The sequence below is a fragment of the Anser anser genome, assembly GCF_964211835.1.
Source record: "Anser anser genome assembly, chromosome: 5".
Lineage (NCBI taxonomy): Eukaryota > Metazoa > Chordata > Aves > Anseriformes > Anatidae > Anser > Anser anser.
The window spans coordinates 3,599,661-3,626,293 of NC_139725.1; the positions used below are offsets into that span (position 1 = coordinate 3,599,661).

At 43.9% G+C, this 26,633-nt stretch overlaps 1 protein-coding gene across 8 annotated transcripts in view; it reads left to right on the forward strand.

Moving 5' to 3' along the window:
* Positions 1-54: 54 nt before the first annotated feature.
* Positions 55-26,633, forward strand: part of DENND2B (DENN domain containing 2B) — a 171,440-nt gene continuing 144,861 nt past the window's right edge. Inside the window, exons 1-2 of one of the 8 annotated variants that reach the window (XM_083838167.1) lie at positions 2,140-2,383; positions 22,728-22,798. The gene's annotated coding sequence lies outside the window, so the exon portion shown is untranslated. Of the gene's footprint in view, positions 195-306; positions 600-2,139; positions 2,384-22,727; positions 22,799-26,633 lie in introns of those variants that run through there. The other 7 variants (XM_083838168.1, XM_083838172.1, XM_083838165.1 and 4 more) reach the window with 7 other exon arrangements.

Genomic DNA, 26,633 nt, shown 5'->3' on the forward strand with positions numbered 1-26,633 from the left:
CCGCGCCCCTCCGCCCGCGGCCGGTAGGGGGCGCCGCGGCCCCGCCCGCCCCGCCCTGAGGCGCGGCCCCGGCCGCCGCCCGCGGGGGGGCGCCCGGAGGGGCCGTCCCGGGCCGTCCTCGCCATCCGCGGCGGCGATGGGCGCGGTGACCGCCCCGGCGGGGCCGGCGGAAGGGCGAGGAGAGGCGAGGAGAGGTGGGCGTTGCGCCGCGGCTCGGCTCGGCCCGGCCCGGCCCGGCCCGACCCGGCCCGGCCCGGCGGGAGATTCAAACGCGGCGGGGTGCGAGGCTGCCCGCCGTGACGGGAGCGGCGTGAGGCGCGGGGCGGGGACCGCACCGGGCAGGGACCGCACCGGGCGGGGCGAGCGGCGGTACCGGAGGGGAGGCCGAGCGGGCTCAGAGCCCTTCGCTATGCCCCCCGCACAAAGCAAGCCCCGGGCGCGGCTGGCAGGGGGAGAGCACGGAGCGCCTTGCCTTGAGGCACCGCCGCAGACCAGCCCTTCACCGGCCTCTCCTTCATGAAACACGCTGGAGGCGCCAGCTGAGTGTTTGGATACAGCTAACGTTGGGTCTCCTCTACTCCGCTGGGGCGTTTGCTGAGGTGCTTGAGGTCTGAGGGACTGGGCTGAACATAAATGGGGAAGAAAGACAGTATTTGCTAAAAGCGATGTTAACGTGTTTGAGTTGTTTCATCGATGTGACAGAGCCGTCTGGGGTGCTACTGCTTAATGACAAGTTGAGCATCTTCCCTTGAGTGTCCTTCTTTGCTATCGTTGGTCCTTTAGAGAGCGGGTGGCTTTGCAGTCGTGCTGCACACGTGGAACAGACTTGGAGAGGCCCTCCTCTGTCATTTTCATAAATGGGAAAAAAAAATGTATTCGCTGTATGCTCCTGCCAGCTATTTGTGGCAATTCTGGGGTAAAAAAGCTTACCACCTTGTTCAGGAGGTAAATTATTCCTCGCGTGTTGAAATTTCAACTCCGCCATTTTTTGATGTTTGGTGGCATAGAACTCCTCCTGCAGCTGAGTAAATACATCTGTCCCAAGAAGGCCGGCAGCTGAAATAGCTTGTGCTTTGAAATACATGTTCCCATTAGGATCCAGATGAGTTACCCTCATTTCCTTTACGTTCACTATCTTGAAATGTAATGGAGGTTTGTGCAATGCTGGGCACTTACACCAGATTTCCTTGTCGTTGGGGTGATGTATCGGAATATCTCAGGACAATACACATTATTTGGTTTATGAGGTGGGGAAAGCCGAGAACAGCTTATCCTGAGTACTCTGCTCAGGGATCAGGCAAGCATCATCGTGTAGGAAAGTGTTTGCCTGATGCTGAGTGCCATTTTGGTTCCGTTTCAGTCAAAGGAAGGAAATTAAAATTTCTTAAAATTCAAAAAGTGTGAGATGCTGGTATCCTTGCTTCCAGCTATGCAATATGCATGCCACTCTTCTCCTTATTGTTCTCCTGTTTCTGTTATCGCTTGGTTATTGTCTGCACAACAAGTCACTTTGCAACGTTTACAAAAACTTCAAGGTTTAGATGCATTCCTCGCGTTTTGCAGCGCTCGTGACCCTGCTAGCAGCTGGCACCCTGCCTCTCTCCGAGGGTTTTTCTCTCCACCGCCTGGCGCGGCCCCACGGGGACAGCAGCTGCCCGCGGGACGCCTCCCGCCGCCCTGAGTGCCGGGCTGAAGCCCCGGGCTCGGCGCCTGGGCGCAGGAAGCTCGCCGCTCGCTCTTCCTTCCTTCCTTCCTTCCTTCCCTCCTTCCTTCCCTCCTTCTTTCCCTCCTTCCTTCCTTCCCTCCGTCCCCGGCAAGCGTCTCCTCTCAGGCAGGGCTCGAGCGCTGTTAGCTTTTTAAAATAAAGACTCCCAACAGCGTTCCGCCGGGCGAGAGCGAGGAAGGTCGGCGGGCGGGGGGCTCGGCTCTCCCCTCCTGCTCCTCCTCCTCCTCCTCCTCCCCCCTGCCCCGTGCAGCCCCGCGGGGCTGCTCCCCTTCCCCTGCCTCCCTCCCGCCCGGCGGGGACCCGGCTTTGGGGCCGGGGGCGGCGCCCACTGCTCCGCGGGGGCTCCGCGGGGGCTCCGCGGGGCCGGGGCCGGGGCCGAGCGCTGCCGGCTTGGCCGCCCGGGGCTGCCCGGCCGCGGCGGGGCTGCAGCCGGGCCGGGCGGCGCTGGGGGAGCAGGTTTCTTTGTTGGCTGCCGGCTGACTGGTTCCCATTAATCTCCCGCACTGGCCGTGGCCGTCTCCACTTCCTGCCTTTGCATACTTCTCTCTCCCTCGATCTCAGCCCCTTCCCTCCTCCTCCCACCCCCCTCCCTCTTTCCAGCTCCTTCAAAAAAGCTGCAGCCGCCCGGGCGGAGGGAGCGCACCGCTGCGCGCCTCGGTAAGAGCCGGGGAGCCGCGGGCTTGGGGGGGAGAAACCACAGAGCGGGGCCGGAGCTACGGGGGCTCCCGGGGCCCGTCCCGTCCCTGCCCGGGCAGCGCGCAGCTGGGCGCCCCGTCCCTGCGCACGGGCGGAGCGGCGCTTGGAGCTGCCGCCCTGTGCCACCGGGCACCGCCGTGCCCCGGGGACGTCCCGTCTGCTGGGCGGCGAGGGCAGGGGCAGCCCGGAGGGATGGAGCCGAGGAGACCGCTTCGGTGGGACCGGGCTAACTAAGCGGGCTGGGGAGCCAGCACCCCGCGTGTGGGGCTCTGGTCTGGAGAGAGAAGGGAAGCTGTGGCGCTTTTCTTCCCTTCCAGTGCCCGCTGGCGTTGTTCGTCCAGCTGGCTGCAATATTTGCATGCACATTGAAAAGAGCAGAAGAACCACCTGGACTCCAGCGGAAGACTTTAGAATCCCAAGGCAGATTTAGCTGAGGAGCTGAGGGAGCTGCTTCAGCAGTTCACTTGGTGGGAAAATCAGAAGTACTGCTCTTGGCTTGGTACCAAGCGTTTGCTTTGCTAAAGAGCAGCGGGTCACCGCAATCAAAGAGTAGTGGCTACATATGAGAGAGCCTTTTTATGTTTACTTCAGTTTTATCACTCAACTGTATTTTGAATCTTAACAGTCAAGCTAAATTAAGCGGGATGCATAGTATAATAGCATGGAGTAGGTTGATAGTAACGTTTGTTACCCTCTTGTTTTACTGTTGCACTGATTTGGGGTAACAGGTTTTTTTCATTTCATTCTGTGTTGATGGTCTTTAACTTCAGCCAGATACTGAACAATCCAGTAAAGGCCACCTGGAATGATCAAAACTTTTGGGAAACAAAGGATGAAATTGTTGTCTGATTTCTGCTCATGCAGAGTAGGGTGAATTGGAGTGAGGTTAACTAGCCTTTAAGACTCAATGATGTTTTGATTATTTGTGATTAACATACACTCAGTAGATGGAAAAAATTCCATACAGTGCACGGATAAGTTAACAAAGAAAAAGCAGAAGTATCTTACATTTAAGATCAGATTTGAGAAAATCGTGCATGTTCAGGAATGTCAAAATTTAACATTGATTTTTGTGATTGGGTTATGCAGGTGGCGAAATAGAAATCTGTTACCAGTCTGAAAGGTGAGAAAAAGATTTATGCCTTTGGTCATTTGTTTCCCTCTGGCTTTAAGATCAGTTGTTAAAAGCAAAACCAACACATTAAAGCAATTATGATTACTTTAGCAAGATACCTAAGCATGTAGTGAAGCACCTTTTAAGACTAGCTGCAATCTATGCACTCTTGAGAGTGACCAGACTGATGGGAAACTGCCATCTTCCTTCTGCAACAGAACTGGTTTTCTCCTGGAGTATGGAGGAGTGGGGAGTGGAGCTTCTTGGGTAGGGGCGATAGTGTGGGTGGTACTGGGCCTCGCTGCAAGACTGGCAAACTCCCATGTGCGTCTCGTATGCAGAAATAGGGGAATCCTGCCTGGCTTGGCGTTCTTCTGCTCTCTTCAGGGTGATGAACTTCCCTAGCTGGCTTGCTCAGCATTGTCACTGCCTTTCCTAGTGTTGGGAAGGAGAGGCACCTCCTGTCCTTTCTTATCCTGCATTTTTGTGCCGTGGCTGCCAGAATTTGCTCCGAGAAGTTCAGAACCGACCCTTGCAGTTTCCCTTTAGGCAACTGACTTTTAACATATACTGTAGCATTTAAAGGAGCGTGTGACCCTTTATTATTGGTGACCCTGTAAACCATTGTGTAATCTGTTGACTGTAATGTACCATGGCAATTTATTCTTGGTTGGGAAGTCCTGCCAAGGACTTGATGGAATAGCACGATTTTATCCACTTTATTGTTTTCATTGTGTTTCATAAACATCTAAGACCCTCTGGGAAGAATCACTGGGGCGGCTGGGCCTCCTTTTTTTAATTGCTGGTTAAATAAATGTGGCCAGTTTAAAAAAAAATAGGAAAAAAAAAAGTGGTATGCAGGATCTCAGAATGCCTGGAACTGCTAAACATTCATGTTTAGGAAGCAGAACTATTTTTAGTGTAGGGGCATTTAAAGAAATGATACTAGCCCCTTGTGAAGAGGTCACTGCTAAGTGCGCTGAAGAGCCTGCTTTTAACTGGAGAGCAAAACCAAGTTTCCCACAGCTGAATAAAGTTAGAGAACCAGATTTGTACTTTTCCCACTTAGCTGAAGAGAGAGAGGATGGACTTCTTGTTAGTTTACAGTAGTGGGAGTGAAGAGGCCTGAATCCTTACCTCACACATGCAAAGAAAAAAAATATCCTGGTCTTGGGGAGATGCTTAGCTTTCTGATTTTTTTCCAACCCATGTCTGCAGTGGAGATGTGGGACTGAAAGGCATTTAACGCTTTCTGAGAAGGGCTAGGAACTGGCAGCTGAGAGTAGCGTGTACCCCTCGGGATCTGTGTCTGGGGGAGGGTACAACTCTCATGAATGCATCCCTGGCTGCCATCCTCATTTATAGCTAAAAGAATTGGGGTAAAAAAAGTCTGTGGGTGCTTGAGAACCCAAGCCAACTTGGGATCCTAATTCAATTCTGAGCATGGGACTGAGGTTGCTAAATAAATTACTTTAGATTCACTGAAGATTTTCCTCAGCTCCTCTGGACAGAAAATAGAAGTACTTGCTTCTGATGGTTTAAGAGAATGTGGCTTAGGTCAGAGTTACCACTGTGTGCTGGACCCACCATGTTGTCCATGGGGTGTCATGAGTGACCTGGGTTAATGAAACCCAGTATCTTGCAGGGCAAAGAACCAAAATCTGGACTGATCAGACTTCAAAATGTATGAAATGATAGCTAAGTCAAATCAAGTTTTGGTCCAAACTTCATTGATTTCTTGTTTAACATTAGTTCAGTTTAGATTATGAATTACTACTATTCTGCTATACTATTCTACTTTTTTTTTTTTTAATGCCGAATGCCATGTGTGTTAGTTTTGTCTCCGTGCTGTAAAGTGTATGCAACTGCTGCTTTTCACATTTTTTGGTCTGCAGTTGGGATTTAGTTGGCAGTGTGGATAGAGGCAAGTTTGGGGAACTGACTCCAAATATTTACATTCTCAATTTGGCCTAGTCCTTATGCTTGTAAACACTCATAGTCACATTGAACTTTGGTGAGGTTATAAGTGGCTGTATCAGGCCTTGGAGAGTCACACCCTACAAGACCTGAAATTCCCACTTCTGGGAAGGGTTTCGGATGTATTTTTTGGCTGTATGTATCTCAGCTTGAGAGTTAGTACTTCTCACTCTTTCCCCTAATCTGACTGCAAAATCTTGTCCTGTATCTTGCTCTCTCTGCCCCCCCCCCCCCCCCCCCCCAAATGCTTTATGCTAGTGAGATACATCAAACAAAAAATGTCATGGAAGGGCAGGCAGGACTGCCCCAAAGGTGCAGCACAGACTCCGTAAATCCTTGTCTCCTGGGCTGCTCTCAAACTGTGCCCCAGTAGGGAGGGGCTGCAGCAAAGGTTTTCCTCCCTCCGTGGTCGCCGTTTCCCCAGTCCTTGCATTTTAGGTGGGCTCAAATAGAGTTAGGGGGCTGATTTGAACAATGGTGATGTTTGCTCATGGAGAATCAGATTTAAGCCCTCTTTTCCTTCATTTACGCTTTGAACAGCTGTCACTTCATTAGAAATTTTTTAATTGCTAGGGACTGAGCCTCTAAGTTTTGTTCTGCATTATCAATTAAACTTTCTGAAGTCCATGTTACCACAAACTGTAGAGGCAGGGATCAACTGGTAAGTTAACACCTTATGGCCAAACCACCCTCTTGCTTGACTATGCCTTTCAATTTGGGTTTGAAATTTGAAACAAGTTTAGTTACAGAAAGCTTGTGACTATACATAGAGGTGACTGAGTTGCAAAGAATTACAGTCCGAGTTCCTACTCATCACTTGAGGTCAGTAACTTTATATCCTTAGCCAACCTAGCTTTGAAGGAGATGGCATTAGTTGAATCCACAGTGAACATATTTAGAGTAACCTAACTTTGCATTCTGTCTGGAGCATGTACTCAGTTAGAACTGTTCAGGTAAATGGATGCTACTTCACACGGACAGTGCTTTTCATACGCTCTGCTATAAGCTTCTGACCTTGGAGATGCGTTAGGGTTGAGGAAAATAGGATAAGAAGTGTTTGTTTTAATGCCACCTTTCAACATTTTTTGAAGATGTGTTTGTTTGAGCCGTTTCCTCCTGCTGAAAACCTGTCAGCCACAGCAATGGAGCTGAGACTTCAGTGAATTTGTGCAAATGGAAAGGTCCTCAAGGACACACTGAAAGTGCAGTGAGGTTTTGTCAGAAATGCACCCCGTATGTGTTCACATGCACAGGAACAGGATGTCAGTTTGGTCTTGGTGTATCAGTCTCCCAATTTCTCTTTAAAATGAAGACATAGAAATGCTTGATATATGAACATTTATTGTTAGTGTTGGTGCCAACACAGGAAACTAGGTCTTTGAGCTGAAACATTTAACATTATTCCCTAACTCCCATGTTATTAAAAACACTCATTGTGCAAAGTTCTAATACTATTATTCATTTAATCATTTTGACAGGGTCGTCACACTGAGTTAATGGCTTGCATTTTGTTTTCCCCTTCAAAGAAGGATTAGTTGTCTTCATGCAACATCCAGTCACAATCACAGGGGACAGATGCTAATTGACTAGGATTGTGCCAAGGGCCCTGCTCGGCCTGGTATTTTAAGTATTAGTGCAGAGACCAAAGTGCTTTAGGAGAGCTGCCCCGGAAGATCTCGCAACCCTGCTTTAGTGAGGAGCAGATGTTCCAGACATGGACTCTTTCCATTGTTCTGAGAAGTCCTTCAAGTCAGGAGATGGATCTGCCTCTTGACATTTTTGCTTTCAACATTGTTACTACTTTGAGGGAGTACAAACAGTTTCTGCAAGACAGGATGAAATGATTGAGGAGTTTGAATGATTTTGATCCTTTGTCTTGGTGGAAACTTCTGTCACTCAAGGTCACTGGAAAGGGAAATATATTTGGCTTGATGTCATGTTGCATTCCGAGTGGGCACAGTGCACTAACGAAAAATGGAGATTATTGACTCAGCACGTGTGAAAGTGCTCATCTCATTTATGCTACAAGATTGTAATGATTGTGGTTTCCAGTGTGCTTCATTTCTTAATCCTGGCTTTAGGCTCACAAGATCCCCTTAGCCAGTGTTGTTTAAATGAGCTTCATTAACTGAGAATATTGTTTTGAAGGTATGGCAGATCAGCAAAGTGCAAAAGCTTACCAGTAATCACCTGTGTGATGGCAGGCTCTGACTACTTCCACTGTTAAGTGGCAAATTGGGCAGCAGTTCCACACCATAGCTTGGATTTTGCTGCCTGCTTTATCGCTGCTATATTAACTTCAGTCTTTGAGCAGCACATCCTCCGTTCCACCGAGACCGTGTAAGGAATGGCTGACTGGAAAGAGAGGTGGGATCAGAATAGGAAAGCACAGAAGGGGGTCAGAAAGAAAAGAGGTCTAAAATCATCTGAAACTGTTCGGGCTTAGTGTATATGTTAACAACAATCTACAAAATTGTTCAAATGGTGTTCAGTATTTGCGGATACAATTCATGTACCTTTAGGTTGGTATGTATATCTCTCTGATGGAATTTTATGGACATAGCTATTGCTATTTCTCCTGTAGAACTGAGTAAATATCCCACATCACTTGTAATTTTTAAAGAGTATTCCTTGCAGGGAGTGATTCCATATGTAAATATTTTTCATAATTTGCTCTGCTCTGATCTTTGGTCTCACACTTAAATCCCAGCTATACGGGACTCAAAGGCACTGACAAAATGGTTGCTCTGGCTTATCGTGGGTAGCTTAAAAGAGCCGTCGCTGTACCCCTTGTTGCTTAGGCAGTAGGGGACACTTGCTGAATGATGGTCCACAAGGGCAGCCACACTGTGCCGGTACCTGTTTCCTGCCACGTGAGACCAGAGGATTTTTTCGTTATTTGCTGTACCTGTAGAGGAGCCACCCATTTTATACGTGGCACAAGTGCAAGGTCTGCTACTATTTCAGCCTTTTGTTGCACTGTTGAGACAGAGCATTTCACTGCTGTGTGTTCTTCAGCTGCTTAGTAATTCTTCTTTGGTGTTTGTTCATTATTCATAATAACCTGGACTACTTCTTTGGAAATTACCTTTTTGCTTCACTTGCAGGGGCTGGATTACCTCTCTTGCCCCTCTGCTCTAGGAGAGAGCTGCTCCAACCTCTGTTCTTCTGTTTGTAGGAGAAGTATAAGTTAAGATCTCACGTGACACAGTTCTCTATTTGAATAGGGAGGTTGTGACTGCAGCTGGGCTGCCATAACTGCCCTTGGTTGTTAAAGTCTGCCAACAACTTGGCAGCAGGACTTTCTGAGGCTTTTGCTGCTATAGTTGCAGAGCAGCCAGCAGAAGAATTGCTCTTTCTCTCCAGAGAATGTCCTTAGGCATGGGAAACAAAGGGAGATATCATTGCCAGGTGACAGAGCTATCTCCTCATCCAGTGCCACAGGGAGCTGGGGATGAATCTTCATTGGACTGCCCTGCTTTTCCTGTGGCCATGTAACTTGTACAACACAGGTAACGCTCTGGAAAAGGTAAATTCAGCAGAGATGAGGATCCTCAGACTCTTGCCATTTTATACGCAAGTAAAGCCTCATTTAAGGCCTTGTTCTTCAGGGAAATTTGCCTGCTATTGCCCAGGAAAATATTTGCCATTCCTTTTTTCTTTGGCTTTCTTAGCGTGTTTATTTTCTTCTTTCTCCTTTTATTCCTTGATTCTCCCTCTCAAAACCTAGCAGATAGGCTTTAACAACCTGCATGTGTCATACCCTCTAGTTGTGCTGCATCCAGGCTGTATATGGGTGTGTGATCTAGATTTTGTGGATCCCATTCTAACTTTGGCTTGGGGTTTGTTAGAATCTATGAAGGGGATAAATGGTAACAGATTCTTCAGTCACCTATGAACATTGCGATTTCTTGTTTGTCGTAGATATTCCCCGACACCAACTATTTGAGCTGCAGGATGTCAGCTGGTGACATATTCCTCTGCTTGGGCAGTTTCTGATGTTCAGATTTGTATTTACTGGAACATCAAGAGAGATGTCAGCCTGTGCTTTACATCCTATAACAGATCTGACCAAGGTTCTGTGTTAACTCTGGCTTTGTTTGCTATTGAGTTTTCTCCCAACAAGGCAGTTATCTTTGAGTCTGAGAAACTAATAAAGCTGATGAATGTGGAGTTGAGATGATATCTTCAAAATGAAACAGCAAGAGAGCCGAGAGATTTTCAGTGGCAAGCACTTTTTAGAGAGAGAATAACAGCAGAGGGTAAAAAGACACTGTTTGTTCATCCTTCCACCTCCATGAGATTAGATTGTTCCCTGGCGGGGGGACCAGGATATATGGTTGAGGGGAAATGATTGCCTCATCTTTCAGTTCGGTGGATCACCATATATTGTACTATTTCTGCCAACAGATACACTGAAGAGGTTAGTACCTAGCATGACAGCACACCCTGTGAGAAAGAAGAGGATTTACTTTATGCCCTGGGTAAAACTGGCTTCTCTTTTGAAGCTTAATGTTTCAACCTATTGTCATTATTTTTAGCAGAGAGCTTAATAATGCAGAGTATGAGTTTAACGAGACAGATTTTTGGCATACTAGTGTTGACCCAGAACTACTGTGGGTAGACTGTGATACGACAGAAGAAAGCATCTGGCCTATTCTTAAATTTTGAGAGTTGATAGAGGTTTTTGTCCTGTAAAAGTGAATCTGAGCTTCCAGGTTACAGGTATGCTCTGGAAGCAGAATAATTAAGTTCAGTGACATATTCATGTGAGAAATTAAAATACGTAATGAATTTTGAAGAACACGCATATTCATGAGCCTACAGATAATAGATAAAACAGCAGGAATCCAATCCTGGCTAGCATACTGCTTTGTCTTGGACCAAAACTTCCTTTTCCCTTTCCCATATGATTTGCAGCAGAACAGGTTGGCAACCGTGTCTGCGCGTTCAGCCCAGAAAAACATGTAGTCAGAAGGTTAGCTGGGGTGGAGACCACGCAAAGCAGTGTGATTTGGACCAGGTGAGTTATCCCAGCATGTAGGTGCTGTCTACTTAATTCTTGCTCACCTGACACTGTATTTTTGGCTGTTACTTTTCAAATTGCTTCTGAGTTCAGTTTTTTTTCTTTTTTTCTCTTCCTCTTAGTTAACCAAATAATAAAAGGCAAGTACACATCAGCTGTTTTGAAAGGAAGTTTTTAATGGAGGTTTAGCATGATGTTAAATGTTGAGTGGTCAGTGTGAGACTTTTTGATCCAAGACTTGTTGACGTATATAAGGTTGTGGTTGTTTTGTTTTGTTCCCCCCCGCCAATACACAACAAATGGACTAACCTCCATAACTTCCAAAAACTGGATGAGAGCTTCTGAGGGCTTCTCAAGCAAATTAGGGTTAGTGGTTTATGGAGTAGGGCAATTGACAATAATAATAATAAAACAACAGAAGCTATATTCAGACAATTTAAAATGGCAGAAATATTGTGAAATACTATATTTCATATATGCAATGCATGCATCTCTTAAAAAATGCAATGCGTGTATCTTTCATTTGTAAATCTCAAAGCACTTAGCAGTGTTAATGAATGAAAGACCCCACATAGCCCTGGTAGATGAGGGAAGTATCAATACATGTGAGAAAGTTCAGGAAGGTAATCATGGAAGCAGAAAAAAGCCTTTTCCCTCCACTTTCAGTTTAAAGAAAATTAGAACTATATGGTGCAGCAAGCGATCTTATCTTCTTTCATCTTGAACTGTAAATACATATGCAGAATAGTGCTTTTGAGATGGCAATAATGCTGTTGCCCTTCAATGATTGAAATGACATTTTTTCAGCTAGAAGGTGAGGTTACTTAATTTCAAGATTTGTTTGATTAGGTGATGATACTAGCCAGGATAGTTTAGGCTTTTAATACTGTGTTTCTTAATCTCAAATATGTAGTAAGCATGTAATAATGGACTAAATTATGTATAGAGATATGATGTTAACAGTCTTTTTTTTTTTTCTTGAGAAGTGTGAGTTGCTCTGTATCTTCTTATGTTTGATATTTTGAGATTTAGTCATAGCCATTCTTTCTGGTTCAGCAGTGATTCTGTATGTAAATGCCCCCCCCTCCCCCAGTATACCTATATAAAGCTTTACTAAGAAGCAAAGACGTGCTCATGTACATCAATGTGCAGCACAGGCTTACCTCTTATGTGGATTATATTTATCACAATTATTCAGAAGATAATAACTTAGCCATATAATTTCACAAATATTCCAAGCAGTATTTTCCATATGCTGACTAAATTAGGTGTAAACCCCTTTTTTACTGGTGTAAACAGAGGTAACTTTGATAGGCAAGTTAGTACACAGATGTTTCAGTTATTCCTAAAATTTATTTTGAGCAGGGAGGGGGGGAGACAATGATCTTTTCCATCTTCACAATTTCCTATCTTTAATTATGTGTTCTCAGCTCTCTACAAAGCCTTCACTGGGCTAGATTGAAATAGATTAAAAAAATGCTCTGGCTTTTTTTCAACCCTGCTGAGATTTGCTAAGTCACTCTTGAGAATTAGATGTTCATTTCCCGTTAAAGTCAGTTTGAACCAGATACCAAAATCCTCAGTGTGGCTTTGGCCTAATTGTTTAACAATAAAACATCCCCATGCTCTTCTTAGAGGGAACTCAGAATCTTCTCGTTAGGAGTATGATCAAGTGTTGCAAGCAGAAGTCAGCAACTTACTGTTTCAGTGTTTTCCTTGTATTAAAGATATTTACTTATCCATGTATATATGCCAGTATACATGTCCGCTGAAGCAGAAAAGTACCTTTTTGTTAAAACAATGTTACTCCAAAATATCTGCTTTCCTTTTGTTCTCATACTCAGAAGAGAATAGCTTTATTTTGTGATGTCAGTGTTTTTATACTCTTATCCCATTGATTTTTATCCACTCTGGGAATAATCACCCATAAAAAAGAATGCGTTCATCTTTCCTCAGAAGAGACTGATTTCTTTTCCAGAAGCATCTACTATTAAGTACAACATCCATAGAAAGATATAACCCCAGGTAAAGAGATACTAGCTTGCAGACGTCTTGTGTCCTCCTACCTGCTTTGTCACTGACTTGCTAGGAGGTTGTCTAAGTCATTTCATTACCTGTAATCTCTGTATTTCTGTGCGTTTGAAGGAATAACTGATGTCTCTCCTCATATTCTTGAGATCTGCATGTTAAAGGAGCTTAACTTACTAAATGCTCATATTTTGCATCTTGTTGCATTTCCATCCTAACCTGAAAAAGATGTGATGGCCTGAAATCGCACTCTGAAGGCTGATGGCAGTTTTACTGTAAAGTTTCAGGGAGCAGAAGATTGAGCCTGAGGAGTGCGATTGACTGAGGGAGCTCTGAACTTGGACAGGCAATACCTCATGTTTGTTCTGCACTGACACCTTTAGCCAAGCAAAGAAAAGGTGTTGATGTTGGAAGTAGCTGCAGCCACACTCCTTCGCCAAATATGAGGTGAAGCCCTGAAGGGAAGGAATAGCAATGATGTATGACCTAGCAAAGAGTATTCAAGACTATTCCCTCAAAGTTTCCGGACCCTCCAAGGCACCTGACAATTCAGTAGCTGCCAGCTTGACACTCTTTTTAGAGGCTCAAAGCACATAGGTTTTATAGGCCTAGTAACGCAGCACTGCACAAGGGCACTGTTATATTATTTCTGTGATGCAACAGAAGTTCTGACTTTCCCTTTTCTCATCGTATTTCCCACTGCCCAGTAATTGTAGCTTCTATCAGGTTACACTTTCATTAAAAGAAAACAGTACAGATACATTTATAGTTGAACATGCTGTGTGAATACTTTTATTTCACTGCTATATTAAATGTGTAACAAATCTGTTTGGAAGCTACCTAATAGGAAACAGGGTATAGGTTTCATTTGCACATTTATTGTGCTCTGAAGTTTTCAGGTTAAATTGGGTTTTAGATAACACTTTCTCTGTAATAACCTCTCAAATACCATTATTTCTTTCTCAGTCCCTTAAATTCTGTACAAACTTTGATAGTTTTTTACGTATGCCTCCAGTTTGACTTGCTAGAGCAACTTCTGTAGCAAACCTAGCTGCAACTTTTGCAAAATACTTTTTTTTTTTTTTACAGTGTAAATGGATTACACTTGGGTCATTTTTTTTCCCTATGTGGATAAAATACAGACAGAAGGAAAAGAATGAGCAGGTGACAGAAGCCTTATTTATGTCCTCAGCTGTGCTTTGCTTTCTGCAGTGACTTTCTACTCATGCTCAGTAGCATAACTGTAAGCTTCTTCCCTCTGTTGTGAAGGGGATGCAGGCTGGCAAAGTGAGCTGCTGTTTTTTTCTCCCCTAGCAGTTTTTTGGGTCCTTTTGCACATTCATGCGGACACCTCCACAGAGCATGGCACACAAGCTGAGTTAGCTGATCTTTCATGACAACACTTTATTGTGCTTACCAACAGTTTCTTTCAGTACCATACTAGCTTTGTTGTTACTCCAGAAACTCTCCTTTCCTTGTTGGCTGATGGCAGGGGATAGTTTAAACAAGAGGCCAGGGTAGATGACAATTTCTAGCTCAGCTGGGGGAAGATGGGATGCTAAAGGGATAGAGAATTTTGTAAGTGCTCTCAGCTTGTACATTGTGAGACCAAACTAGAGTGGTTTCAGTATACATGCTGCTTGTTTTCCTCAGAGCTGTTCTCTGGACCAAGGCAGTCACTCCTGTAAAGTGTCCTTGGTTTAGGCAGTTTGTGACCTGTCCCCTGGCCCCACAGCTGCTCCATCCTCAGGCAGTGCAAGCACATCCTTTACACCAGGCCAAATGCCAGCTACATATTTGGGACTGAAATCACATCTGTTTTTTGTGTCAAAACAACAAAAAAAACATTCTTTTTCATTTCATAATGTATGTTTTATAAAATGGAGGAAATAGAAATTTAAACCATGGACTGTATAAATATTTATTTTATCCCAGCAAAATGCAAGTGCATACAAACATAATGATATTGTGCTTCTTAGACAAGGATATTGAAGTAATGGTGGGGAAAAAACCTGCAACAACAAGGTGAAAAAGACATTAGATCTTCCCAGGACTTCCGTTTCCTGTTTGGAAATCAGACTACTGATAGTTTTCTGCATTACGTTCAATAGTAACACCAAGCAAATTGAAAAGCAGAGACAAACTTACATTCCTCCATGGCTGTTCACAAGATCAGGGTTATATATCTGTCTTTAGGGCTAAGAGATGCTCACTTGCTGTTCATTTGGGACTGCAGTTTTAAGTGCCTTTAATCATGTGGGTTTCTACTCCATTTGTCTAGAAAGCTGCTCCTGGGGGATTGCTCCACTGCATGGAGTGTGCTCCTGGATGGAATTTGTGGATGACCACCTACAGTGGTCTTCCTGACTGTCAGGCTGAACCTCACTCAGCCTTTGCTGCTATAGTGTTTGAGGGACTGATTTAGGAAAGTAGCCTGCACCCTGCTCCCCTGCTTCACACATTTCTTACTCTGCTGAATGTAAAAGGGTGAGAAAATCCCAGTGTAGTAGCGTTTTACCTTTGCTTAAAGAAGAATGTAAATTTTTCAGCAGGATATGAAGCAGTGTGAAATCTGGCTTTGAATTTGGACTGGTGGGTTTGGCAAAGCAAGGCGTGTGATGTGAAACTAGTTTTTGCAAGGTCCTCTAAGACTTTCTGGCTAAGCATTTTCTCATGAGCTAAACAGCACTGAGAAAGGCTCTCTGTGTGGGTAGGAGACCTCCCAAGAGCATGCTTAGTTCTGTGATTCAGTGGATGGCATCTGCCCCCTGAATGGAGAAGACATCTATCAGTGGTACAGCAGGCAGCTGAGAGTGCAATTCTGTCGGATACCATGGTCTGCAAATGACATGTGAATCAGGTGCTGGACTTAAAGTGGCTTAACACTCATGACTTTCTGCAGCTCTCAGATTTAAACAATAGCTCTAGGCACTCTGGGCTTACAAGAATGTAATAGCGATTGCCCTGCAACATTAAAGTGTCATCTAAAGATAACAAAAGCTCAGCCCACCAACACTGTTAAACAATTGTAAACAGTACAGATTAAGTTAGCTCACAAATCAAACTGAAAAACCCTCTCTTCTACCCTTACCAGCCCCTACAGAGGCTTGTTGGGCGCAACAAGCGATGATTTTGACTCATCCGTGGAAGACTACCAAATTTGGAAACATGGGATATTTCTGACCAATCTGGCATCAAGCACAAGGTGCTATTTAAACTCTAGTTTGGTTAACTGTACTTTTGCCTCCACAAGCTTCCCCTCTTGCTCTAAATGTATACAATAATATTTTTTCCTTTGTACCCTCTATACTTCTGTGGCTTTTTAATGTTAAATGAGGTTTATGCTTCACTCCAGAGACAGCTGTATTTCAGCAGTAGATGAAGCTGTTCATGTCACTGCCCACTTTTCAGTATTTATTTTTCAAAGTTTTCGCAAGGTCCTTAGTTATTAATTGTAAAGACTTTGAAATTCTTCCATGTGAAATATCATCACTTGGAGCAGTGTTTGAATAAACGAACAAACAAAAACAACAACAAAAAAAACAAACTTGAAGGTGTTTCTTGTATGTGTTTTGAAGTTTTCAGTTTGTATTTTTGCAAGTGATAATACTTAGCTTCAACACAGTGCTTTTCATTGCAACTCTCCAAAGTGCTTTACAAGCTTATCAAAGCCACTTCTAAAGCTACTTGAATCTTTTTGATTAAATGAAGTATGGTTTAAATATGGTATTCTGAATGAATATTTCATGGAATTACGTTTATGCTAGGAGAGTTTCCTAAGGGTCAGAGTGGGACAGAGGCCTAACTGAAGCAGAAACACACCCAGCAACTGCTTTATATGGACATAGCAGCATGATTCTTAGTGTGTAACACAAAGTTTCTTGTTTCATTCAAACTTTAAATAAAATCAAAGAACGAAACTTTGAAGATTGTCATGTTTTTTGGATGACTTGAGCCAGTATCTCCATTTTGTAGATTAAGAAATCAAAGCAGAAGGAAATAAAATGACATGTAATAACTGGAGATGCCTAGTATGCCAAAGATGCAGCTGGATTTCTGAGTCCTCTGTGAAACTTTGCTGTAGTTTACCAAGTTCTTTGATCTACTGCTCTTGCAAAAGTACTATTATTTTCTTTCAGAAATTAAGCTTACAGTTCTAAACAAAATGAATTTTGTAGATAAATAATAGCGAAATTCTCCTGCTCAAAGAAAAGAGAAAATAAGGCTAAAGGTAGACCTAAATGTTACTCTGTAAATGAGAAAAAAAATGATAAACTGTTTTACTGCTGATATATTGCAACAGTCATGCTTTCTAGGATTATAATAGGAGTTTGGGAGCAGAGGTGGAACTGTAATGAGTTTCCTCTGATTAAAAAATAAAACTAATTCCTGGAACTTCTTTTTTTTTTTTTAAAAAAAAAAAAGTAAGGATAGTACATGCTATGACACTAAAGAAGAGGTGGCAGGAAAATTTGAGAGAAAAATTGAAAGAAAGAAAGGCTTTGCTGCTTTATCTTCTTTTAGGTCATCCCGAAAGACAAAGCTTACTCTGCCTTGCTTTGCTGTTTATGAAGTGAAAATAAGTTACTGCCTTCAAGTCAGAACGGGCCTTCCTCTAACAAACAGCAGAGATCCAATGCCCCATTTATTGTCTTGACATTTTGTTTTATCGTTCCAGTTTGCAGAGCAGTCTCCGGAGGTTTGTGAAGTATACATGAGTAAGAGAAAGAAACGCACTCCTATCTTCTTTTGGGAACTTTGGGGATTTTAGCTTGGAAACAGGCCTGGCTGTCTATCTAGACCCATCGCTCTCACTGAGAGCACTGACAGGAGTCTGGGTGACATGGCATCCCCTTACCTCATCTCCTACTTTTCCTTACGTTTTGTCTCGGTGCCTACCCTCATCATCCATGCTTTGCTGTTTGCTAGCAAGCCCACAATCTCTTTGGAAGTCTTTTCCATTGGCTGACTTTTATTACCTTTATTCATATTCCAGCATTGTCTACAAGCACCAGCTAGTGTTTGGAGCCAGATTTCTTGTTTTTTCTGCATGCATAAATTGTGCGTGGGAGGAAGCAATAACAAAGGTACCTTTTTGTTTGGAAAAAGGCAGATATAAGAGCTGGACAGAAGGAGGAGAAATACATGTTAACCTTCATCCATGTACTGGTAGTATGCTAAAAAGTTGTCAGATATACAACTCCCTAGCAGTTCTCTAATGTTGTGGGGTGAATGGGCTCTAAGCATTAGAGTATTGATCTTGAAAAATTATATATGGGAATCTTTATCACATATGGAAGAGAAATCATTTATATCCCAGAACTTAAATGAGATGCTGACCTGAATAGCTTTGTAGCTTGGAATGTCTGTTTTTTCTTCATAACTTTACATAGTTCAGTGCTTTCTCTTCTTCATTTCCTCATGCCTGAAGAATGCAGACGAATAGCTGAAAAAGGTTTGTCTCTAGTGCTGTTAGGTCATTAAGGTTCTTGGCCAAAAAATATCCCTGACCTCCCTGGTCAGAGGAAACTGCATCAACAGCAATAGTTTTCAGGAGGTTAAACCTAGTGTGTCTCAGCTGTTGTATATGAGGCCTAAGAGTGCCTATGAGGATAGAGCAAAACCGTACTATTGCTTTTTTTCATCCTTATCCTTAAACATGAATCCAGTGAAAATCTCAATGCTTGATTTCATGAAAGGATAATGCTTCTAGAAGATACAGAGATGTATACTTCTTGTGTCTGTTTTCATAAAACTCCTGACACTGGTTTTCATCTCGAAGTCTGCCATTCTAGATGCTGATGAAAATGTAAAACAATTGTTCCCTGCTCCAATGACTCTACAAAGTTAATCAAATTGAGGGAGGAGAGATTCACAAAGGGAAAAATACTGGGCTGCACATCGGTACTCTAGCTGTGATATTATCACCGTGACGAAAGAATATTTTTAACACAGTAAACTGAAGAAAGATAATGAAGTAATTTTGAAGATTTTATTGGGGAGAGGGGATAGAATACAAACATGCTTGCTTAGAAAATGTATAAAATGGATAGGAAGGGTGCAAAATAAGAGCCTTGAGAAAAATTTCACATGCTTAAGTATGTAGGAAAGACTCTACTGTGTGGAACGTGTCCCCCAAACTTGCCCTCAATACAAGGACCAAAGGAAAGATGAGAAGAATTTGAAGAAGCACTAGGATTGTGTGCTGTAGGTAGAACACTGCTGGTGTCTTCATTATTTAAGTTGTGACATTTTGGCAAGGGGGATGGTTATACAGGGTGGAGAGGAGAGTATTGCAACGGTTCTTAGTGAGGTTGAACCTGATATCTGGTAGACTACAAGCAGAAGTCAGAGGAGCTGGTAAGTTAATTTGGACAGAAGGAGGCAAGTCTCTGGTATTTGAAGGATGTGCTACATTGCTTAGAACAAAGAAAAAGAGAGAGAGAGAGAGAAGCTTGGCAGCTCTTCTTTCTTCCTGGAGTTACTGTTTGCCTCGGGGCTTGTGCACCCCACAACAATCAAATGATTTTTCTGCAGGCAGCTGTGTCATGCTGAGTGAAGCTGGAAATAATTGTGTTCATACCAGTGAGCTTTTTATTCTGTTCAAGTTTTGTCTTGGTGAATGTTTTGGAGCTGCCCTCAAACAGCTGAAATACCTGTTATGTCTGTGGTTCTGAGAAAACATAGTGGGGTTGGATGTTTGTGGGTTCTTTTGGGGGATTGCACACTGAAATCATGAGGATGGAGAATCGGAAGAAACGAAACTCCTTGAAGGACCTGACCATCAGTTATGATCATGTGTAACTGGCACCGAACTGATTGTACCACAAGTTTTTGCCTTTCAAATTACACAGCAAACTACTTCCAACAACCCCATGCATGCATGTGGATAGGAAACACTTTCATTTCCCTGTTGGGAAGCAATCGGCACAGCTTTCTGCTATACAGCTAATACTTCAGCAAATTTTCCCTGAACTGGAGCCGCCCTGGGGCTTTGTAGCACAAATGGACCTTTGACAGGTGGGACTTGAGGGACATTGTGTTTGACAGACACTGGAAATGTCAAAGAGGTATCGGGAGCACCTGAAAAGCTAATGCTTCATTAAGAATAAGTGTCGAGCAAAATCCCAAGATCCTGAGTTGCAGCCAGCAAATCAGAATTTCTGCAGAAAACAACAGTAAATATTGCGGAATATTCTGAAGTACAGCAGGCTGTTTCTGTATTACTAATTATATTCAGACACTCTTAAATCATATAATTTGCTTGAGGGGGGGATGGTCTGAAAGCAGAGGTGGTGTGTGCCTCATCTCTCAGTCTTCCTCATATTAGATGCTCCTGGTCTTCCACCATTCTCACTGACCAGAGTTGTCTCTGTGTTTATAGCTCACTGGGTTTTGTGCCAAAGTCATTTCTCAACCTTTGGGATCCAAAGCTTCTAACGTTGGATGTGATTGCAAGAGTGCTCTAGGGGAACACCTGTGGGTTCTTAAAAGTTATTCTATTTCTTGAATGGTGCTGCTTCCTTGGAAAATCTTATAGCAAGGCACTTGATCATGTTTACATATGGAAGGTCGACCATATATAAAGTCTTCAGTAGAAGTTCCTCTGGCACTGGGAACCCCTTTGCAGTGTCCCTCTGAGGAAACTGAGCAGAGTAATCAAAGAGCTTGCATCTTAAATCCAAATCAATGTGCCACTCACATCTGTTTGAGAGTATAGCACTTCACCCTTTTCGATAAAGAACCCATATGTGGGAGGCTGACATAATCTTTCTCAGATGGCTAGTACCTGATCAGTTTCAGATAAATATTATCTTCTTACATTTCACAGATTCACAGATTCACAGATTTCTCTAGGTTGGAAGAGACCTCAAGATCATCGAGTCCAACCTCCGACCTAACACTAAGTACTCCACTAAACCATATCCCTAAGCTCTAAATCTAAACGTCTTTTAAAGACCTCCAGGGATGGTGACTCCACCACCTCCCTGGGCAGCCCATTCCAATGCTTAATAACCCTTTCGGTAAAGAAGTACTTCCTAACATCCAACCTAAAACTCCCCTGTCGCAACTTTAGCCCATTCCCCCTCGTCCTGTCACCTGGCACGTGGGAGAACAGACCAACCCCCACCTCTCTACAGCCTCCTTTCAGGTAACTGTAGAGAGCGATGAGGTCTCCCCTGAGCCTCCTCTTCTCCAGGCTGAACAAGCCCAGCTCCCTCAGCCGCTCCTCGTAAGACTTGTTCTCCAGACCCCTCACCAGCTTGGTCGCCCTTCTCTGGACTCGCTCGAGCACGTCCATGTCCTTCCTGTAGCGAGGGGCCCAAAACTGAACACAGTACTCGAGGTGCGGCCTCACCAGAGCCGAGTACAGGGGCACAATCACTTCCCTCGACCTGCTGGCCACACTGCTTCTTATACAGGCCAGGATGCCGTTGGCCTTCTTGGCCACCTGAGCACACTTCTGGCTCATATTCAGCCGACTATCCACCAATACTCCCAGGTCCTTCTCGGCCAGGCAGCTTTCCAGCCACTCATCTCCCAGCCTGTAGCTCTGCTTGGGGTTGTTGCAGCCCAGGTGCAGGACCCGGCACTTGGCCTTGTTGAACTTCATGCAGTTGACACCAGCCCATCGCTCCAGCCTATCCAGATCCTCCTGCAGAGCCTTCCTGCCCTCGAGCAGATCGACACACGCACTTAGCTTGGTGTCATCTGCAAACTTACTGAGGGTGCACTGGACGCCCTCATCCAGGTCATCGATAAAGATATTAAAGAGGACCGGCCCCAGTACCGAGCCCTGGGGGACTCCACTAGTGACCGGCCTCCAACCAGATTTGACTCCATTCACCACAACTCTCTGGGCCCGGCCATCCAGCCAGTTTCTAACCCAGCGAAGCGTACGCCAGTCCAAGCCCCGAGCAGCCAGTTTCTCGAGGAGAATGTTGTGGGGAACGGTGTCAAAAGCCTTACTGAGGTCAAGGTAGACCACGTCCACAGCCTTTCCCTCATCCACCAAGCGCGTCACTTGGTCATAGAAGGAGATCAGGTTCGTCAAGCAGGACCTGCCTTTCATAAACCCATGCTGACTGGGCCTGATCGCCTGCTGGCCCTGCAAGTGCCGCGTGATGACCCTCAAGATAATCTGCTCCATGAGCTTCCCCGGCACTGAGGTCAAACTGATTTGTTGTTGTTCTTAGCCCCAACACTTCCTGTGTTATGAACCTTGTGGGAAAGTTTGCTTGAGTGGCAGGCCCTGGCTAATTTCACCACATCCAGAAATCTAATGGTTTAAACTTCTAGATTCTGATCTGTATCAAGTACAGTCCCATATGGCTTGTGTTCGTTGCTGAGCATTGCTCAAAGTATTTTCTTTATTACATTAAAGACCTTTTGAATTATTATGTACCAGTATCTGCAGAACAGAGCATCCTTCGGGGAAATTGAGTTTAGCTTCTTCAAGCAAGCATTTAGTGTTGAAACAAAGCAATGTAGACAGAATTTGGAACCTAAAGGCTTTCTTATAGAGAAAACACACTAGATAACTCTTTGTCCTCAAGATTTTCATCCTGGAAATCTGGACTATTTGCTGGACTCCCAGGGCACCCATGCCAGCCACTTTTACCATGTATTGTTATCTGCCTCTTTCGTTTTCCTCACATAGAGAATAAGCACGTATGTCATAGGTAAGGTGACCAGAGTCACCCAGGGCTCTAGAGGCTGGTGACCAAAGTGCCTTCTTTACCTTCTGGGGGAAAAAAAATGTCACAAACCAGAATGTTCAGGCAGTGACTATGTAAGACATTTTGCATGGCTATTTGCAGAAACAACACATTTCTGAAGACAATCAGTGGTAGTCTTTACTATCTACACTTCAGCAAGAAAATATGAATCGTCCAGATTTACCAGGCAACAGCGAAACTCTCTGGTGTCGCACGAGTCCGTTGTGCAGAACTGTGTGTAATACTGAAAGCAGCTTTTGAGTTGAAGTCTGCGGAGATAGGGGACTGTCGTTCTAATGGTTTGAATAAGTAGACTTTGGGTCAAGCTCTTAGGAAATAGCAATGTTGCCACCTGAGAAGTGGAGTATAGTTTGTTTTCTTTTAATGAACAAGGTTTTCTCTTTGGCTTTTCTTTTTTGAAAAGTGGTGTTTGCTATGCAGGATATGGATCGCTGCAGATGGACCAGTTCATTCATTTGAATATTCAAGGTGTAGCCTCTTCACGTGACTGAGTAAGTAAAAGATTGTTACTTGCATAAGGTATTTTATTTTTCAGAAGGATACTATATTTAAAAGTTAGAGTTTGGATTCTGCATGTGTGCATTACTGCCAAGCACAGGAAAGGCAGTGAGGTTAGCACTCATGTACTTTGCTACGAGGCAGGGACTTAACTGATGTTTTGGGATTTTCCCTATCTGAACTGGAAAAGAGAAGATTCATTTCAGGGTAACGTGTAATTTATATATTTTTTTTCTTCTTGAATTATAATATGGATTATTGTGTCTTTTTAATTATTATTTTGAAAGTAAGCTCCAGTTAAACTTCAAAGTACTATTTTAATTTTGAAAAGAAATCTTAATACACTTCATTTTAGAAAATGCTGTGGAAAAATGTGTCCTTAATTATTTACAAGTAAAATATTTCAGCATGGATTTTGTACCATCAAACCTTTACTTTTTGATGAACGAAATGTTGAAAGCAGTGCAACTTGCTTCAATATTCTTGTCTGTTTTAATACTCATGGAAATGTCTAGATCGTTCTATCTATGAAGAGAAAAGAAAGTATTTTTCTTCTGTTTAAAAGGATAGCTTATAAGGAAGAGGAGTGAATCTTCAAAAGCCAAAATAAAAAAGCTCCCAAACTGGACTCCTGTTTTCCAGTGTCTCCAGCCTGTGCTCCCAACAGGCAGAGTAGCATGAGGCCGAAGTGCTCACAAGGACTGCTGTGCGTCCTGAGGAAAGTTTTCTGTTGTGGCTCCAGTTTTGCTGTGGGGCTGCAGATAACCTCCCTGTCATGTTGCGTTTAGTGAAACTGGCAGAAGATTTTGGAAATTGTTTCCCCAAGGATAGCAAACTTAAAATATGTTTTCTGTTTTTTTAACTTCGGGTTAGCTAGGAAGATCTACATAGCTGAGAACCTCGATAAGTGTGAATAATTGAATTTACCATCAACCCTTTTTGTAAGCAGGAAATCATATTTTTCTGTAATGCAATATTGCTGTTCAAAGGAAAGATGCTAGCTTGCAAGAGTGTCTTTCCTGTTCACTACATCTGTTTGTGTAAACAGGGATGTTTTGAACTTTGTCTGAACCAGATCAGTATCTTGGCCTGGAATTAATCATCAGGAAAACCAGTGACCCAGTTCCCCAAAGCTGCTCTAATGCCAGCATAGCTGCTACTTCTTAAGCTCCTCCATGGGTCAAAAGCAACATGCTGAATGACTCTGAAAAGTATGTTCTGACACTTCTTCTTTCTCCAAAATCCACCTCTAATACCAGTCCCTGCTATCCCATTACTCTTGCTGTGTTAACAAAGAGTTTGGGTGAATGTAAGTTTTGGAAGGGTGGGAGAAAAGAGTTTTTTTCCCAAATCTGTTTCTTTAGGGCTAGTTGACATTCTGCCTACATGAGATAGGAGCATAAAAATAAATCTGATTCAGCATGTGGTTCTGTTTTGAATATTCAATAGAGCTCCTGAAAAGCCCAGGTGCAGTGAAACGCCTGTGGATGAGAGAGCTGGGGATGGAGGAGTGTGCTCTACTGACCTAAGCATCACCCCTTGGGCAGCCTTTCCACCCCGATACCAGTGCCAACATTGACTTCACTGGCATGTAGCAAATTAGTAGGGATTGGAATTTCCAAGCAACATGAGCTCAAACACCTCAGGAAACAGAGTCTGTTTGCTCCAGTTTCCTCTTGCTGGGTGTTGAGCTGTGTGGTGTCCCTAAGCTGTGCTGGCAGGGCTCAGGTTGTGGTGGAAGCAGGTTCTCGCTGTGGGGAGGTGACCTGCCTGCCCTACAGCCCTGCTGTGGTGCCCCAGGTGTTGGCAACCCTAGGAGGGTCCTCTTGGGCCATTAGGGCCAATGCCTTGCTATTGGGAGGTGGACGTATCCCTTACAAATGACACAGCAGGTACTGTGTTGACCCTGTAGTTCTGCTTGTTGGAAAGCAGTTCGAGTATTTTGCTAGTATTGCCAGTTAGAAATATTCTTCTAATTTCCAGCCTAGGATTACTCATGGCCAGTTTCTGTCTAAATTGTTCTCAAGTCGATCAGAATAAAATGGGTGCTGAGTACAGTGAGTGAGGTCTGCCTTGCAAGCTTGTGGAAAATCCCTGCTGAGCAGGTTCCTCTCCTAGGCTTGCAGCATTAGCCTGGCTGACTGTGTTTGACTGGAAATATTCAGCATGGTCCTGATGCTCTTGACAATGGAGGAACATGGGTCTGGTCCCACTCTTGGAGAAGCCCGTGGAAAGGCCCGCATTTGTCTTCAGTGGTCTGGAGAATTCAGCCTTATATGGCTTGCATAGAGCAGGCACCAGATGCATCTCCCACCCACGGTTCAGGCAAGGAACATGTGTGCACAAGGCTGGTGCAATTATGAGAGAATTCAAAGGGAGCTATATATCCAAAAAGAAATATTCATAGGCTGATGTGTGCCTCAGCAGCGTACTTTCACATAGCCACCATCTGTAGTGTGGGGCCTCTCCAGAGAAGGGAACATCAGATGTGCCCTGGTCCCTCAGGATCGTGAGATGTACACGGATGTTCCCTGGGGCTGGGCTGAAGGTACCACCTCTGGGGGTTCTGTGTGGCTATTTTTAAGAGTGCTGACCAGATTGTGTAGTTCAGGAGCATAGAGCAGCTTGCTTGCTTGCAGTTTAATCTGGAAGAAAGATCTTTTGGTTGCATGCATTTTTGCAGTCAAGAGGGATATTTAGGGGAAGTGAAGCTGAAGTATAAGCAGCACATAATGATTTATTTGGAAACAATAATTGCAGGAATGACTGTGGAGTGGGCTATGGGTAGAACTAGTGAATGGAAAGTTGATGTTCTCAAAAACCGTAACCTATCAAGGTTACTGTAGATGAATATGTTGATATTTGCTACAGGAAGATACCAGTAAGGTTTGATGGTGTGAAACCTTATGCACTGGGGTGGTGGATCCATTCTAAGTTCTTGATTTTCATCTCCAGTAGTACCATTTCTAGGGTATGGATTCCTGTGGTTTCTCAAACCCAGGAGGTGTGGGGTGGGGAAGAGCTAACCCTCAGCAGGTTGGATGTGGGGTCTCTGCAGAACATGGGGTTTGTCGCATCCTGAATGCCTGCTTCCACTGGCAGACTGTGGCTGCATCAGGCCCCCAGAATGGTGGCAGCAGCCTGCAAGAAGCAGTTGTCAGCTTTCAGTCAGGAAGAGAAAGCTGTCATTGAAACTACACATGGTTATCAAAAGTCTCTCATTTTTGTCATTAAATATAGCAATGCGGACACTGGGGTTGGAATGTGCTGGTCTGGCCTTTCAGTATTCAAATACCAGCCTGGCTGATTTATTTTTTCACTCTTCTTCATCTTTATGCATCCTTTAAGGGCTGCCATGTTGTGGTCCACATGCTGTTGTATTTAGCTGGCAAGTGAAGCAGTTCATGATTGCTCTGTATATAATTACAGTGGCTAAGAACATTTAAAGTTCGAGCGAGGATTGTTCTGTCACAGTGCGCTCTTACATAGTATGGTTGTTTGGGAGATGGCAGGTGATAGATGTGAAAGGAAAAAAAAAAATTCCTTCTTAACTCTTGCCAACTCCACCAATTTTATTGTGTTTTTTTTTTTTAATGTGATTTTTTTTTCTTTCCTCTTTCAAGGCCCAGGTTCCTGTAGTTCAATGATTATTAGAAAATCTTGACCCTTTCTATCTTTTATACCTACAAGGAAAAACTTGGAAACATGTGTCCCAAAGGCTTGAAATGTACAATGCTAGTAGGAGGAGATCAACATTTACCTGTACCTATTTTTTTTTTTTTATTTGCTTAGGTAATTTTCTCAAAAAAGTTTCTCAAGAAGTTGTCT